This window comes from Lactuca serriola, chromosome 2 (assembly GCF_051521515.1).
Source record: "Lactuca serriola cultivar US96UC23 chromosome 2, Lser_US96UC23_V15, whole genome shotgun sequence".
Taxonomy (NCBI): Eukaryota; Viridiplantae; Streptophyta; class Magnoliopsida; order Asterales; family Asteraceae; genus Lactuca; species Lactuca serriola.
This window is the reverse complement of record NC_136409.1, coordinates 166,893,398-166,911,940: the sequence shown is the minus strand read 5'-3', so window position 1 is coordinate 166,911,940 and position 18,543 is coordinate 166,893,398. Positions and strand designations below refer to the sequence as shown.

Genomic DNA, 18,543 nt, shown 5'->3' with positions numbered 1-18,543 from the left:
TCACAAATAGAACGAGTATAATGATTCAGAACTCACTAAGAGCTCTAAATCTATCTCTACAAAAACTCTATCTCTAAAAAACAATACAAATCATCAACTCTCAACTAATGAGAGAGAATAGTATAAATACTAGTCCAAAACTAGGAGATAAGAGTTCTGCAGATTGTCCAGATCTATTTAATTCAAATCCTTGATTGGAAGGGATTGAAAGTTGAATGATAAATGCAGATATGTTATTTTAAGGAACGGATCAGATAAGATCTTTAGAATACTTCTTCACCAAGTAGTTATGATCTGCTCCAGATTTGAAAATCAACATCAACACTTCATATGCTGATCAAGGGCATCATCATCAAGGATTCACGCTGATTAGGACATCCACGTCAGGAGTCACGCTAATCGGCTTCATCCTCCAACTAGAGTAGCTTCAGCTTTAGCATAGTGTATAACCATCAATGTGTGTCATTAGTGTATCATCGAATCAGGATCAGTGTGTTAACAGTGTAATCACTTCAATGTATGGAAACACTGATCAATCATTAGTACCAGCTGATCAAGTCTTCAGTAAATGGTGCTCTTCATGCTGACAATTCTATCAGTTGGTTCACATGTTGATAACTCCATCAGGGCTAAATCTGTCATCAACATGTCTTCAGTGTATCACCTGATCAGTGTGTCATCAATGCAAGGACTTCAACATATGGACACACTGATCAAGTCTTCAATGAATGCTCTTTCTGATGAGAATACTTTTTAGTGTATTTCGTGTTGATAGTGTCTTCAGTGTCTTTTGGTCATCAAAGACTGATTTTCAGTCTTCGAAATATGAACTTCCATCAGCATATCTTCATATTAACTATATAAACAAACTCTAATAGATCAGCTTGTCTAAGTTGTATTATTTACACTTACTTAGACAAGAATGACTGTCTACAATGATTAGATAAACTATAACTATAAAGTATCTATTTTGCATCATCAAATCTATACAAATATGTATCCTAACAATCCCCTATTTGATGATGTCAAAACCAAACTAATAAAGAAAGAAATAAAGAATAAATATAGCTAAAGTAATATGCTGATTTCTACTCCCCCTTAGATAAACAACATCTGAGGTTTGTTCCCCCTTAGATTTATAACTTTCTTCTTTTAAGAGTGTATGCTATTCTATGAATGATCAAGTGACAACATAGCAGAACTAAACATTTCTCCCTCTTTTTGACAACATGAATAATCACTGTCTTTTTTTTTTGATTTTTTTAAGAAGAGAACAACTAACCTAAAATGAAAGAAAACATCAAATAAAGTTAAAGGATACAATATGATTTTGTGTATCACACTAATGTGTTGTTGCAATTGTAGATCACTTACATAGTTATGCGTAGTCTCATCAACATATGGTCTTATACATTGAATCATTAACCACTTCTATTAGAAGAAAAAGGGCAAGAGTGGGTAGGTGTGTGTAATATATCACGGTACATGATATACCTATCGGCAAATATTTTTCAAGCTCTCATCTGTGTCTAGCATTTGAAACTGAATCACAAAGCTTTTAAGAAGAATTTAAGAGCAAGAATGGGTTTATGCATATTATAAATTATGGTACATAGCTCAACCATTGACACAAAATTTCAAATTTTATCAGTGTATGGTATCATATAGTGAATCATCAAGTTCTATATTAGAAGACTTGTAGAAGGAATAGTTAAAAACTTGGAATATATCCATCGTCAATTCATAATGGTAACATATCATACCTCAATCTAGGAGGTCAAAGACATGAATAACCCTTTGTCATTAAAGGTCTAGAAAAGTATCTATTACACTGATGAGAATGAAATTAAGGTAAGCCATTGGGTGATGCTCAATGTTCCAGAACATGAGACTTGATGCATATGACAAGCATGTTTCCATGGATAGAGTCGGGTAAGAAACGATTAACCAAGAAAATGAACACCCAAGCCTTAAAATAATTTTCTAATTTGGACCAGGAAGTCTCATGTTGAAGGATATGACAATGCATAATAATCAATATGAGTGGGGACTCAATGTCATCTCAACAGATGGTCTCAGTGATGAGATATTTACAGGGATTGTAGGCACATATAGTAGCATGCTTCTAAGGACAATGGTTTGTTAGAAGTTACATACATGGCTTATGAAATGCCAGCGTGAAATCGTGAAAGGTACAATGATATTTAGAAGGAATGACCATATATGATGAAGCCCATGTAAGAGCCAACTCCCGAAATCAACCAGCATCAAAGAATATTCTGACCAGCTTGTCAGTTTTCAGCTTGGTTGCCATTGTTAATTTTAATTGCTCCACCTAAGCTCGTGGTTCATTTCTTCCAACATCTTGAGACACTTAGTCAGCACAATGAAAGATCATAAAGAATGACATTTATCATTCACTCCATTAAAGTAGTGTAATACTATTGTTATTGAACTAGAAATCAGTGTCTGAAACCAAAGAACTTTGAACACTCAAAAAATACTATTGTTAGAACTTTAGGGGTAAATAAGTTCTGATGTTCATAGATAATTTGAACACTAGACACAACATTTAAATTTGTCCCCAGGAACAAAATGATTAACTCCATTGTCACTTCAGTGCATTCTCCCTTTTATATTTCTATCAAGCTGATAGAAATTATACATTTGAAAACCTTTTCTGAGGAGACATGCACACCAATTATTTTTGACTATTTTTTTTTTATCTTCAAACCATAATTAGAAAAACAAAATAAGTATAAAAACAAACAAAAATAATTTTAACAACTAGAAACGCAAATACAAAAAAGAAAATTAATTAAAAGAACTTGAAAAATGATTTTTTATTTAACAAAAATAAACTAATTCAAACTTTTTTTAAACTCTTTTGAAAGCCAAGAAGACACAAATATGGATACCCAATATGTCTTGAAAGGAACCATTAGAATGAAAAATTCATCATTTTGAGGAACCCACGAGACAATGTTTGAAGATAGCAAGGTCCATGTGTTCTCTTTTCCGCAAATACAAAAAAAGAAAATTAATTAAAAGAACTTGAAAAATGAATTTTTATTTAACAAAAATAAATTAATTCAAACTTTCTTTTAAACTCTTTTGAAAGCCAAAAATACACAAATATGGATACCCAATATGTCTTGAAAGGAACCATTAGAATGAAAAATTCATCATTTTAGGAACCTACGAGACAATGTCTGAAGATAGCAAGGTCCATGTTTTCTCTTTTCTAGTTGTACACAACTTTCACGAGATAATGTTGTTGTGACTTTTCAAACGTTGTTAAAATATCAAAAATATCAGCTCCTGTATTGTCAACATCATCTTTTACTTTGACAGACTACCATAATCACAAGATTAAAATAATACTTGTCACTTTAGAAGAATCATCCAAACGAGTTGCTTCACACTAATTAGTCACATTGTTTTTGTCTTGACTATACCATCCTGACAATTACAAAACTTGTTAGTTGACAAAGACTTCATAAGATATCTTCCAAAAATCTTTTAACACAAAAAGCAATATATATATATATATATATATATATATATATATATATATATATATAGATACACGTTTTTCATGCTTTTTTTCTTAATGAGAGATACATCAAAATATGAACTTTGAAAATTTGAGTCTCTCGTTTCATCAGATTTAACAAAAAGACTTAGGAACCCATTTGAGAATGGGTTTTAGAGAATACCTCACCTCTAAAACTTTTTGATCAGATGGAGAACAACCAACATGAGGTTTCAGAACCCTCTTCTTCTTTTTGAGAGACTTTTGATTCCAATGTTTCTTTGTAAATCCATTGACTGGTTTAGTTTCAGATTCAGAAGGCGTACTATTGGGAACCTGAACTTGCTTTATCTTCCTTGTTTCAGGATATGGCTTCTTTGGAATCCATATCTTCTTTGGCTTTGTGTACTTTGACTTCCTTTTATTTGTTTGTTTTGCCCTGTAAAAAGAACAATCGAAATAAGAGCATACATTAGGAATTTCACCAACATTAGATCTTTTAATGTTAGGGGTTGGAGTTGGAGTTAAGTATTGACAGGGTTTGATGAAGTCTTCACAGCATGTAATAGCTTAATAGTGCCAAAAGTCTTTGCAGTGTGAAAAAAACTTATCAGTGTGAAAATTTTTGTCAGTGTGTGATTTCTTGATAGTGCAAGACCGTAACACCCGGTTCCCATGTAAATTTTTTTAAGTTTTTATATATTTAAATTTTTTCATGGAAGGCCATTACGTGGGGAGTAACTATGGGTTACCTGTGGCTTAACTAATTAACTTGGAATAAGAGTTTCTCTTGAGTACACATGGCGTACTTAGTGTACGTAGGCCGTACTCATGGCGAAGGAAAACCATAATTTATGGGTCTTGGACCCTATTTAAAGACCTTAATCCCTTCGAAAACCTTCTTATTATAAGCCACCACTCTCTCTTTCAGCCCCCACGAAACCGTAGCTCCATTTTGAGAATCTCAAGATTTTGTGTGATTTTTTGTGTGTTATAGTGATGAAGAAGAACTTGGAAGGTGTGCTTGGAGTCCATAACTTATAGATCCAGACTCTAATTTTCTTTATCATCTTCTAGAAGGTATAAAGTCTCAACATTTATGATTCTTTTGCATAGATCTATATTAGCTAGGGTTTTGGCATGTTTTGGCCCCAAGGTTGGCTCTTGTCAATAAAAGCTACTCCATATCTTAGAGTAGCATTACTAGGTGTTTTTAAGGTCCTTATTGCATAAAAATCGAATATTGTTGGATATATGTTAGCCATGCATGAGTTGTTGCCTATTTTATGAAGTTACGAAGCTAGAGTTTGATGTTGGGCTTCATTAATCCATGCAAAGGCATAAAGTCAGGAACTTTATGGTTTTGGGTCGTTCATTAGGGCTAGATCAAAGTTTTGGACATTTGGTCTTAAAGGAATAAGTTCTAAAATGCTTTTTGGAGACCCTATGAGTACACCCTATGTAGGGTAGGAATACGCAACGCGTGGCAAAAGGATGGCCCATTTTTTGGTTTGCACCTCTATGCATGGCATAGAGGAGGGGTATGCATGGCATAACCCCATAAGTTAAGTTTGGTCATTTTTGGACTCTAGGGCATGTTGGATGGGTTAGACCATGGAAGGGTAAAATGATCTTTTACCCTTTGGATGAGAGATTATGAATTGGACATTTAATTATGGGTTATTACCCTAAATAGTAATTAGGGTTGGTTTGGATGTTTTCACTGTGAGGAGTCATTGTACCAACAGCTCGTGTGTGTGTGACTTGCTTATCATCGGATTGAGGTGGGTCTCTTCACCATACTCGTGGGTTGAAGGCACCAGTATCGGCCCACTAGATTATGTTTGTAGGACACTAGTTGTTGGTGGGATACTTCCTTATTTTGAATGTTGGGTAGGGCTCGTTATGCGAGTTAAGGCGAGGCCCATTATACTCATTGGGCGGGGGCTATTATGCAAGTTCGAGTGAGGCCAATTATACTCATTGGGTGAGGCTCATTATGTGAGTTAGGATGAGGCCCGTTATACTCATTGGATGGGGCCCGTTATACTCATTGGACGGGGCCCGTTGCTTGTCTGGTATGTGGTATTTTGGGGACTCACTAAGCTTTGTGCTTACGATTTTGTTTAAATGTTTTTCAGGTACTTCTTGTTCGAAAGGGATGGGCCCGACATGATCGCATCGCATCCACCAGTGTTTTGTATTTATGATTTTGGGATTGTAATCTGATAACTATTTTTCCATAATGTTATACTTTTGATGGTTTTAGTTAATTTAAAACCAAATTTTTATCTAGTATTTTTGGGATGCTACCGAGACTTTTGGCAGTACGAACTAGAGTGGGAGTGCAAAATTTCTTGGCAGTGTGGCTCGACTTGTCAGCATGAATTGAATTTGCAATGTGAACAACCTTATCAGGGTGAACTGTCTTGTCAGCGTGTGATGTCTAGACAGTGCGAGTCGAAGGGGAAATGTGAACTTTCTCAACAGGTTGAACTAAAGTCATTCCAGTGCGATATAAAACTGAGGGAGCGGGTCGTTTGAGAATGATAATGTGTTCTGCTAAAGCTTTTCGAGTATGAGCAACTTGTGGTTTCTCAACATGAAGCTTATCGACATGAGGCTTGTCAGTGAAAAAGCCATTGTGATGTTCATCAATGTGAAAACATGGGTTTCTTGATGATGAACATTCCTTAGGTATATCTTTCTCTTTTATCTCCCCCCTCACATCTAATATCTCTTTCTCATTTTCTACCAATTTCTTCTTCAACACTTATATATCTTCTTGATTCTGATAGATGATTTTGTCTTTTCAGATCAAGTTTAGTAGTGAATAACACAGATAGATGTGCCTTTGGATTATACATCAGTTCAGGAAAACATGATAAAGGACTTGCATCAACATCCATTTTTATTTTTCGAACATTCTTTATTTTCTCTACCATGACAAACTTTTTTTTATCTTTGTTGATCCTTCCTTTTAAAAATTCTTCTCTTATCTGAGAGACATTATAAGGACCATACATACTTGATGAAGTTAGATAGTACCAAAGATAAGAAAATATACCATACTCTCTCTTCTCTAATTTCGTAGTATTCTTCATATCTAGAGGATTGTATAAGATATCTTCTTTTTCTTCTTCTTCTTCTTCTTTTTCTTTTGATTTTCAAGTTTCTGAATAGTGATTGAACTTCTGAATCTTCAACAGATCCTAGAACGAATGTTCTAGCCCGCTCTGATACCACCTATTGGTCCCAAACCCTAACAATCGTGTATGAATTTAATAGAAATACAGAATAATAATACAAGTATTTGATAATGATAACCAATATTATTTATCAGGTTTTTTCGCTAAGAAAAATGTTCTCATAAAGAGAACAAGTGCAACGATTCAGAACAATAAATCATCAACTCTTAAATAATGAGAGAGGATAGTATAAATACTAGTCGAAAACTAAGAGATAAGAGTTATGTAGTTTCTCCAGATCTTCTATTTAATTCAAATACTTGATTTGAAGGGATTGAATGTTCAATGATAAATGAAGATCTGGTATTTTAAGGAACAAATCAAATAAGATCTTCATAATACTTCTTCACCAAGTAATTATGATCTGAACCATATTCGTACATCAGTATCAAAACTTCATATGTTGATCAAGGGCATCAATGTCAGGGAGTCATGCTGATCAACGTCAGTTTCAGGTAGAGTAGCTTCAACTTTAATAGAGCGTATAGTCATCAACGTGCGTCATCAATGTATCAATGAATCATATGATCAATGTGTCAATAGTATAATCACTTCAGTGTATGGACACACTGATCAGTCATCGGTACCAGCTGATCAAGTCTTCAGTGAATGGTGCTCTTCGTGTTGACACTGCTTTCAGTTAGTTCACATGCTGATAACTCCATTAGGGCCAAATATGTCATCAACATGTCTTCAGTGTATCACCTTATTGTATGGACATACTGATCATGTCTTCAATGAATGCTTTTTGTGTTGATAATACTTTCAGTGCCTTTCGTACTCATAGTGTCTTCAATGTCTTTTGGTCATCAGGGGATGATCTTCAGTCTTCGACATATGAGCGCCCATTAGCATATCTTTAGATTAACTATATAAACAAACTCTGACATATCAACTTTTCTAAGTTATATTATTTACACTTACTTAGAAAAGATTGTTTGTCTATAATGAGCATATAAACAATAACTACAAAGTATATATTCTCTACAAATATGTATCCTAACATCGAAGTATCAAACTGAAGAATAAGTGAAGGCTAAGTTTCTAGACATACGGTCAAAGGTGAAGAATTTTATCAAAATTTATCACAAGATCGACAGCCAATTAATGGATGAAGATGAACAAGTAAGTTTGTAGCTGGTAAGGGTGGAATACAGACATCAAAATAACAGGGTTGATTTTCCATACGAACATGCTTGAGATATTTTAAAAGATGTCCCACATTTTTAAATTATATATTTTGTTATTTTTATGTTTAATAAGTTATGGTACTTCTAAATTATGTTTTTCTATGTTTTTAATATGTAACAAAAATTAGGGAGATAATAATATCTTTCATTAATCACTCCAAATATCGATTACAAACATAATTAATTGGGTTTCCCTTACATAGACAATAAAGTAACCATCAATGGGTCTGGTATTTCCCATTCAAATGGAGGGGAAAAAGTGCATATTTTGGGCCTGGTAGGTAATTCGAAACACATCAGCCTAATAATATATCTGAACCATATCGGCGAACTCAATGATGTTTGGATAACATGATGATGCAATAGCATGACTTCATGCTATAACCAGACTGCTCCATTTCCCACATGAAAAAGTATGACAGTTCAAATCTACAACACAAGTTTTGGACTTAGTTTGAAGAAGATATGGTAAGGAGGGGCTAAATGTGACAAAAACGAAAGGAAGTTTAGAAGGGAGCGGGATCTATATGTGTTCTATTTCCCTCCCGTTTATGTGACTCAAGCCTAACCCTAGGGCACGAATCTACAGCCGCCGTCATGGGAGTGCCATCTATCGCCGTTGCAATGCCGGGAGTCGTCGCCGCCACTTTAGTGCCGACGAATGACGCCAACGTGACGCCTGCTGCCGGAGGGTTTGTGTGCCATCGGAGAAGTGCCGAGACCAGTTGAGAAGTTCGTGTGTATGTCACTGTGCAATTAGTGCGCGAAGAGAAAGCTTCAGTAAGACCGCTAGCCACCCATCTTCTTTCATCTTCTTCGTTTCTGCTGTTTGGATATCGTGGAACGTCACAGCCTGCCGCCGGTGACCTTATGGCCACCGTTCCTACCCATTCCGGTTATGACAGCCGCCTGTGAGGTTGCTGAGTAAGTCTATGATCGAGTATTTTTACTATTCTCAGTGTTTGAGGTGTTATATGCAAATTAGTGGACCAAAAAATCCACCACCACCATCTCAAGGTGGTGGTTGCCACCCATTGTCGCTTTCTGCCGCCACCAGCCGCCATGGTTGGTGGTTGTATGCGTGTGTATTTTAAGTGTGAGGATGTTTGAGCACTTTTTGGGCAGGAACCACCACCACCATGACTAGTAATGGTGGCTGCCGCCACCTGTCGCCATGAGCCGCCGCTGGCCACCACTGCCCGAGGTGGCAGTGGGTGGTACCCGGCCTAGTGGAACCCTAATGGACCTAAACACTAATTTTGGACTGGGTTGGTTCATGATTGGGCTAGAAACCCTAATTAGGGTTTAGAAAACCCTAATTTTTGGGTTTGTTAGTTTGGATTTTACCGGGACCCGCGGTTGGACTGTTAGATTGATATTGTGAATTATGTCCAATTTCATTGTGTGAATGGCCTAGTGGAGTGATGGACTTAATGGTTTAAGTGAGAAACACTTAACCCTAATCATCATTTTATGTGAAAACCCTAATTTTGCTTGGGCCTTTCTTTTGGGCTTTGGTGATTGGGCTATTGATGGGCCATCCAAGAACAATTATGTGGACCAAAATATTTAGATGGGCTTTAGGGTAAGGCTCATATGAGGGTTTGAGTCCAATTTGGAAAATTGGGCCATAGTGGGGCCAATAGTGGACCTTTGTGGACCCATTTGGTATTGGGCCTTGGTGGGCCCAATGGGCTTGAGTTATTTATGGGCCGGATTGGTGGACCATATTTAGACCTAATATGTGAAGGTATGGTCTTGGATCCTAATGAGATTATTTGTGGGTTTGGCTCAGTGTTAGAAGCTGGTGTACAACAGCAGCATTTATGGGATCTGTTCATCATCCGAGGTGAGTCTTCTCACTATACTTACATGTGTGGTGACTTGTGTGTGACCGGTGGGTCTTATTTGTGTTATTGACCGGAGGGTCTTATTTACACTATTAATCAGAGGGTCTTAATACATTATCGATCAGAGGGTCTTACTTTTTTATAATGTGTTATGTGTTATCGTGCATACTGTCTTTGTGACTTATGCTGTTATTGTAATCTGTGTATATATTGGTCTTATGTGCTTACTTGAGTTGTGCATGTGTCTGTGTGGTATATATGTTATATTATGTGATATTGAGACCGGACCAGAGGGTCCAACGAGCTGTGAGACCGGAGGGTCCAACGAGCTGTGAGACCGGAGGGTTCTCATTGAGATCGAACCGGAGGGTCGAACGAGCTGTGAGACCGGAGGGTCCTCACTGAGACCGGACCAGAGGGTCCAGCGAGCCGTGGGACTGGAGAGTCCCACTGAGATACATTGACCACGAGGGTCTTACAGAGTTATAGCCTCGAGTGGCTAATGAGTTGTATGTGGTATTTTGGGGAACTCACTAAGCTTCGTGCTTACCGTGTTATGTGTTATGTGTTTCAGGTTTTTCTCAGGATCACGGGAAGGCGACGGCTCGATTGTACACATGAGATGAAGAGTTATGTTTTGGAGGATCCTGGATTATTAATCAAACAATGATGGATTTGTGTTTTGTTAATTTGATGGATTTTGTGTAATGTAATATGAGAATTTAAGTGAATTTAAAACGAAAAATTTATATGAAAATTTTCGGTGTTACACCAACCCTCTCTAAGAGCTTCATTTAACTTCATAACGAACCCGGTACAATAGTCGATATTATTTTTCACGACCATACTAAATGCTATAGTGAGGGTCTGGTTGCTCCTGTCGATAGCAACCGCTACAAACACTATTTTTAGGCAGTCCCCTCTTAGACGAACACTACATATGAAGATGACAGACAACAAGCGACCTATGAACGAATGGAGCTGTAATTTTTTTGGGAACACAAAACAATTAGTTTAGATGTAGAAACATTATGAATTTTAAAGAAAGAACAAAAATGTGGAAAAAAATACACCACACATTTAATAGCCACAAAAAAACTTGGAAACTATCCATCACATTAGTTTTGATGTGAGTGTAAATATGTGGGTTGGTTCGTTTAAGGTTATGTAGATAAACAAGTAGGTTGTTAAAGTTTTCTTCATGCTTACTTTATGAGAAACTCATCTTCAAGAAAGTATAAGAGATAATTATAGCTGATCGGAAGTAAGCGTCTAAGTACATATAGACACACATATATATGTAGGGGACAAAAATTGAGGTTTGTAATTCGGAATAACATTCCGGAACAAGTCTCTGATACATGCATCTTTGACTCCGTGTTGTCGCTTCAAAGTACAAGTCTGACAGTCATACATAGATCCTTGTTTCGGACATTGATACTCTGGTATGTAAGTCCGGAATATACGAAGATTTTTATTTTGGAGTAGAGCTCCATAATGAAACCGTGACTCTGGAATGCCCTATTCCGAAGAAAGTGTGGTCAGCAGTGTTCCAGAATAAATCCCTAACTCTGGAATGCCCTATTACGAAGAAAATTGTCATTTTGCAAAAAAAAAAAAAAAAAAAAAAAAAAAAAAAAAAAAAAAAGAGGTTATTTAAAAAAAAAAAAAAATTACTAGTTTAAATGGGTTAATTTACTCAATTTTCTTTATTTCAAATGTTATTCTTTATATGTTTTTATAATATGTGATTAACGACCAAGCCCGTTATTTAGCTATTTTTGTTGATAGCATTTTGAACTTCATTTAAGATAATCACAAACTTTTACCCTGACCAATGCACGATGTAGATTTTACAATTTAGACGGTTAATTTGTTAAATTCCGAATAAAATAAATTTCTGATTACGTATTCCCTTTATGATCATTTTAGTAAATATATGTGCTTGAATCTTGATCAGTTTTTAGATTATATCACAATAACATTCATAATATTTTTTCCAAATGCCTTTGTGTTACAAAACCCTCATTGACTTACACTTTTGTTAAAAATTTTGCTTCTAAGATAGTGAAAACACACACACACACATCGATATGGACGTGAAATTTCGCAATATCATAACGAAGCAATGACTGGCGTTTCGCTTCTGAGTGATCAAAATGACAGTCGTTCGTATGCCGGAGAAGGATCATATTCAACGCACTACCAGATGATGGAAATTGAAGATGAAGATAGCAAGGTACTCGTTAATTTACAGTATTATGGGGGTAATTCATACATGTAGCTCTTGAGTTGTCTACATCTGCATACCTTGTCGTCGTATGATCATCCCCTCAACAAATGCACTTCTGATTTTTAAAACTAAAAAGTTGTTTCTTTTTCGTGTTACGTTTCGACATAACCGTAAATTTCTTCTATTAATATTTATTAAGCTCATAATATTGATCACTGTTAAAGTTTAAAGTGAATAAATTTTGACATTTGATGCTAGATGTCGATTGATTTGGGGATCGAGCTAATATTCTATTAAAAACTATTTAACTCGTAGATAGGGCAATATGCATTTTATATAATTGTATAAATATATAAGAACGCTAGGGAAGAAATCTAATTGAATCAATCAAACATTCAAGATTGGCTAAACTGAGTGAAAATTTAACTTGGATCCAGCTTGATTTGGAACTAATTTTAGCTATGTTGTTCATCTGCATCTAGACACGAAGTTTAACTTTAATTATCACATGAATCTTTTCATCCATACACATATAGGTGTATTCAGAATCCATGATTAAGATAACCAAATTGAACCATGTTAAATTTTATAAACGAGTGAATGATTACTAGTTGGCTAAGATTGATCCGATTGATGATGATAAAAGTTGACATTCTATGCAGTTCTTGGCTGAAAATTGGTATCTACCTTGGCCTCATGTGATGAAATGGATGTTATATTCGTATCTCAAGTGTGATATGCTCAAATTTAACATTATATATATATATATATATATATATATATATATATATATATATATATATATATATATATATATATATATATATATATATAACCATTTCATATATTCTGTGATGTGTTTCAAAACTCAACCAAGAAGATTAAAGATCTTGAAATTTGTGTTCCCCATTGCCTATGGAACCATGTCATTTTGGCTTGGAAGAAAAGCCGTAAAGTAGAATCTAATTTTGACACATTCCTTTTCTCTTTAAGATTCTTTAATAAGATTTAAAGTGTACATTTTAATAAAAAGTTCAAATGTTTCTCTCTTATATGTATACACTAGAACTCAAACTCACATATGGACTGTTTGTGTACGTCGGGCAACAAACGAGGACCTAAGTGTAATTATCAAGAAAGTTGTCTTCCAATTGCATCCAAGTTTCAATAACTCAAGGAGAGTAATAGAATCACCTCCATTTGAGTTAACAGAACGTGGATGGGGTTAATTTGAAATAGCAATCTTAATATTCTTCCATGATGATGTCTCTGATAAGCAATTAGACTTGTAAGTCAATAAATGTTGCTGATTTGATTCAATCTTTTCAAGTTTTATGACAATGTCTGTAACGATTCAGTCATTAAAAAATCTTCTGGTTTCATCATCTGAAGTTATACTCTGAAGTGGAACATGGTCCTTTATCAACCAAGAAACCAGTGATTGTTGAATCTTATGATGAGATTGTTTTCCCAAATCCTTGTGAGAAGTTTCTTGTGTGATTAGTCATCCATCTGTAATTGTGCCACGTGTTCCAGCAACTTTGAACTTAGCTTTAAGTAATGTTAATGTAGAAGATGGACATGAGAAGAAAAGAGGAGACACTAAAGATCATCCACTTCGTCAATGGTTGACCAAATTCTCTGAGGCTGATGAGCTATGAAAACTTGTAGAGGCACGTGTTAGCAAAATCATATTATGAAGTTGAGAAGGCGATTGAGTATGTTTGATGCGTAGGGTAAAATTTATGTTACTTTAAGCTTAAATAATAATTAAAATGACTTGGTGTGTTTTTTTTTTTTTTTTTTTTTGTTTGAATTAGTGACATGACATAATGACTTGACGGGTTAAGCCACAAAACCTGAAATATTCAGACACCAACCCTTTGCCAATTTTTCGTTTTTCTTTTTTCCTCCAAACTCCTCTCACGTTAAAATTGAAGAATATTTTGAATTTTGTTTGTTGAAATGTAATGATAAATTGGTCATTCAATCTAATTCAAACGGCTTTTGTGGTCTAAAAAAGAAACAAACATTATATATATATATATATATATATATATATATATATATATATATATATATATATATATATATATATATATATATATATATATATGCAACGGTTTATCAGATAGATCCAATCAGCACAAGACTTAATGGGAAAAAAGAAACAACCCCTTAAACTATCATCTACTTCCATGTATTGTTTGGTTTATAAATGAACTATTGTAGATATATGTTCTTGAATTCACTTTTTGTCAAGAGTCGTTGAATCTTTGTGAACTCATTTGGTAAATGAGCTATCTTGTAGGTTTGAATTGTCCTTTTATGTACTTTGGTTAAAAGTTCCTTTTCAAGAAATTGTGTCCTTGAATGTCCTTTGTGACAATAGCATGTGAAGGTAGTTGAAAGGCCACATCACACTTGCTTTATTCGATTGTAATTCCATTAAATTAGGAGATATACATTATTAGTGGCATCTCATATTAGTGTTCACTAAGTCATAATATTGTAACCATTTGCTGTATTGATGTATCCATCTTCAATTATGTAACATGGGACTATCCAAAATTGCTAAGGTTGATTGACTATCAACTCTTTGCTGACCCTCCCTTTTTGTAAACATCCCAAATAGTTAATCTTGCATTATATGGATGAAAGATTCGAATAAAGATTTGTATAATACATCTCAAATAGTAATAACATATGTAGGGAAAAAGATTATTTAATAACCAATAAACAATCTACAACATTATTTATACTTATCTATTTTGTATTTGCACTAGATATATGATTCAATTTATTTCATCACCTAACATATGAAACTATGTAGTAAAAAGAAATAAAGCCAAACTAAAATTAAAATACAAATTATAAAAATTTGAGATTGTATATGAAAATGTATATCAGTGTTGTTTTTTTATAAATATAAATAAACTCTGTTTTACAAGTAGATCGTCATATTAAATACTAAAAGCACAAATAACAGAAACTCGCAATATGTCAATATCGATCAGGACCAAAGATCAGGCACCCAACAAAGTTGGTTGTTTTCCTTTTTCCCTTTTTTTTTTTTTTTTTTTTTTTTTTTTTTTTTTTTGTTTTATCTATAGACTTCTCACAACACATCACTATAAATACAATATAACAACTAATATTGTTTTTTAACAACAAAGCCAACATTTCATGAACTTATTCTTTCATTTGTGGGTGTTTTTCGCTAACAATTTCACCCAAATTTTAAGGACCCTGTATATCTAATTTACGTATCACATATTAACTCGGATTGTTGAAATTTAACATTAGATGTTTGCGATAAAATAAATGTTACACCTTTTTACATGTGGTACCTTCATTGCTATGTAAGTTTTGGTCCCACGATATGCGGTCTATGCACAGCCTAATTTGGATCTCTTGAAAGAGAGATGGACACGATTTTGGAAATAAATTTGATTGTCGAAAAGTTTTAGATGTGGTTTTGGCATATATCTTTGAATGAGGTTTATCAAAATGACTTTTAATCAAGATTAAGTCTTAGATATATGAGACGAGTCTTCGTAACTCCATACACACAAGTCTCATGTAATAATACATGTTTTATGTGGGTATATTAATTCTTTTTATAAGCTAGCCATCATAAGTCATAACAATGAAAAATACATTCCACTAATCCTCAAATAGTTGAAATATCAAACATCAACCAATAATAATAAAAATAAAGTTATTGTTATATATACCATACTAGGTGTGAGCCCCATGTATTACATGGGTGTATTTTAAACAATTAAATATGTATAAACATTTGAAAATTTTGAATTTATTAGAAAAATGACAAAATATTGAAATACTAAAATTAAAGTGTTTTTTTTTTTCTCTTTTAAATTTAAACAAATCATTTAGATAAAATAATCAAAGCAAATTAATGAGATTTTATTATGAAAATTTGAAATTATAAGGAAAGTCCATTAATGAAATTGATATATATTTATTATTAAATTTAAATACCATATGAAATTTAATAAAATAGGAAAACCACAAAATTACATATAGAATAAAAATTAATTCAAAATAACCACAAAATGACATGTGGCAAAATGAATAAGAATGTGACAAGTGGCAAAAAAAACCTTCATTTATTAGAGAAGATACGTACATATATAGAAAATAATGGTGTCGTAGAATATCAACGGTGTTCTGAAATAAAATAAAAAATACATCATATTTGTTAAATTTACGATGAGATTAGTATATGATGACATAAGTAATAATCGGACGCGATATTATTAGGTCATGTGATTTGTTTTGGGGTTAATATGGTTTTAAGCTAACTTGTCCACAACTTTCATACTAGTATGTTACATGGTTGTCAAAATCGCGATCCTGATCGTAGGATCGTACGATCCTACGATCCTAGGTGTGAAAAACGATCCGGATCGTAAAAGAATCGTATTTGGGGTAGGATCGCAGGTAGGATCGTAAGATCGTAGGTAGGATCGTAGGATCGAGATCCGATCCGATCCTACCTTCCTTTGATTTTTTTTTTCTTTTTTTTTGCAAATGAATTTTTGTTACCACTTTATATCTTTTACCCTTTACCAATCTATCATTTATCATTTTTTATTGTGACTTATGACTAATATTTTGAAGTTCTTATAATTTTTGAACGAAAAATTAAATGTTTGAAATATTTTTCATGATTAAATATTATAAATTAAAATTATATTATATTTTGTGGGATCTTAGGATCTCGATCCCGATCTTACGATCCCGATCTTGCAAACCCAAAAACGATCCTAGGTAGGATCCCGATCTTGACAACCTTGGTATGTTATTTATTTTTATTATATTTATGTGAAAAAAGTAATTATTTGATATGGATTGCGATATCCCATAAATCTTTTTTTTCTCTTATAAATAATTAATCTATTAAATATAACTACAATAACTATATGACGACAATAATTATAATAATCATATAATTAATCTGGAGTAAAGGGATTTAGAAATTAAATATATTATAAATACAATCTGAACAATTTTTTGCATTAAGTCTTCTTGTTTTAGTTAAACGTTTGATGCCCATTAGTACCAAAATTTTAAAGAAATGTGTTCCTTAGCAAAAAATTGAATATCTTCGTTGGTCAAAACAGCCGGTGTAGATTAAGTGTATGTTAGTTGTTCCCAAAGAAAATGTTAAACTTTTGATTTTATCCTTTTTACCCGTTTATAATTAAATAAAACATAGTACAAATTAATAGATTTTATATAAGTGAATCGGTCAAAACTCAAAACTATATGGCTTTTAATGCATACATATTGATAAATAAATGAAAGGTCCCTTCGGGTCTTGGTGTCATATACAAAGGTGGCAATGTAGGGTTAGGCCAAAGTGGCATGAAGCCGTGTCATTATAGTGATTATACAAACACACCTTCTTATGAAACCACCTTCGTACCCCTGCCTCTCCTCCACATGCATTTGCCTCTCAACTCCCTTATAAAAGCCCTTCACCACCACCACCATCATCACCACGTACCAATCCACCTCCACCACCACCATCTAACCATTACACACACAAAGAAATTCATAATGGGTCTTAGAAGATCTCACAACAAACAAACACAAGCAATAGCCGACAAGAGAATCATCAAGAAAGGCTCAAATATTGAAGATGATGACAATGGCTACCCAACTGACGTCCCTAGAGGACACTTTGTAGTGTACGTAGGAGAAAGAAGAAGCAGATACATCATACCGATATCATGCCTACATGACATAGGGTTCCAAATCCTGCTACGTCAAGCTGAGGAAGAGTTTGGGTTTAACCACGACATGGGGTTGACCATTCCTTGCCTTGAACAAGATTTCTTGTCTATCTTCTCTTGAAATCGCTAATATTAAACCAAATCGCAAACACCAACAGAAGCTTTACCCATTGGTTTACTCATCTTCGTATCAAGTTTTTCGAAATATTAAATGTAATTCATCAAGCCATTTTTTCTATTTTTCTCATGTGGTGGTATGAACACCCTTGGAAAAATATTGTGTTGTTCATGTCATATTGTCCAGTTAATCTGTTGGATATGTTAATGAAGTTTTTTTGAGCCACAACTATGGATTCTGAGTACGCATATAAAATACGTACTATTTAAACAAGTTTGAACAATATATTAAAACTTATTTACTAACAGGTTTGAACTATTTAAACAAGCTAGCCTAGTACGTATATAAATACCATCTGATTTGTATGCAAAACCTTATTTTAAGTGAGTTGTAATCCGTTGATTACCCTATGGTAGATCATCGTATATATCTAAATTTTACTTAGAAATAATCATAAATAGTCTTTTGAATAAGTTTGAAACACCACGGATTGATTGATGTTGTTGTACAAAAAAACAATTTCCCAATATTGTACAGCCATTTCAAGAAATATTCCAATAATCGTTTTTACGTTTATAATGCATGTTTATCTAAAAACTATTCG

General features: G+C 33.9%; 2 pseudogenes; both read left to right on the top strand.

Moving 5' to 3' along the window:
- Window positions 1–11,899: 11,899 nt before the first annotated feature.
- On the top strand, window positions 11,900–13,884 carry LOC145089761 (transcription initiation factor TFIID subunit 14b-like; annotated as a pseudogene).
- Window positions 13,885–17,538: 3,654 nt separating this feature from the next.
- On the top strand, window positions 17,539–18,161 carry LOC145090571 (auxin-responsive protein SAUR50 pseudogene; annotated as a pseudogene).
- The last annotated feature ends 382 nt before the right edge of the window (window positions 18,162–18,543 follow it).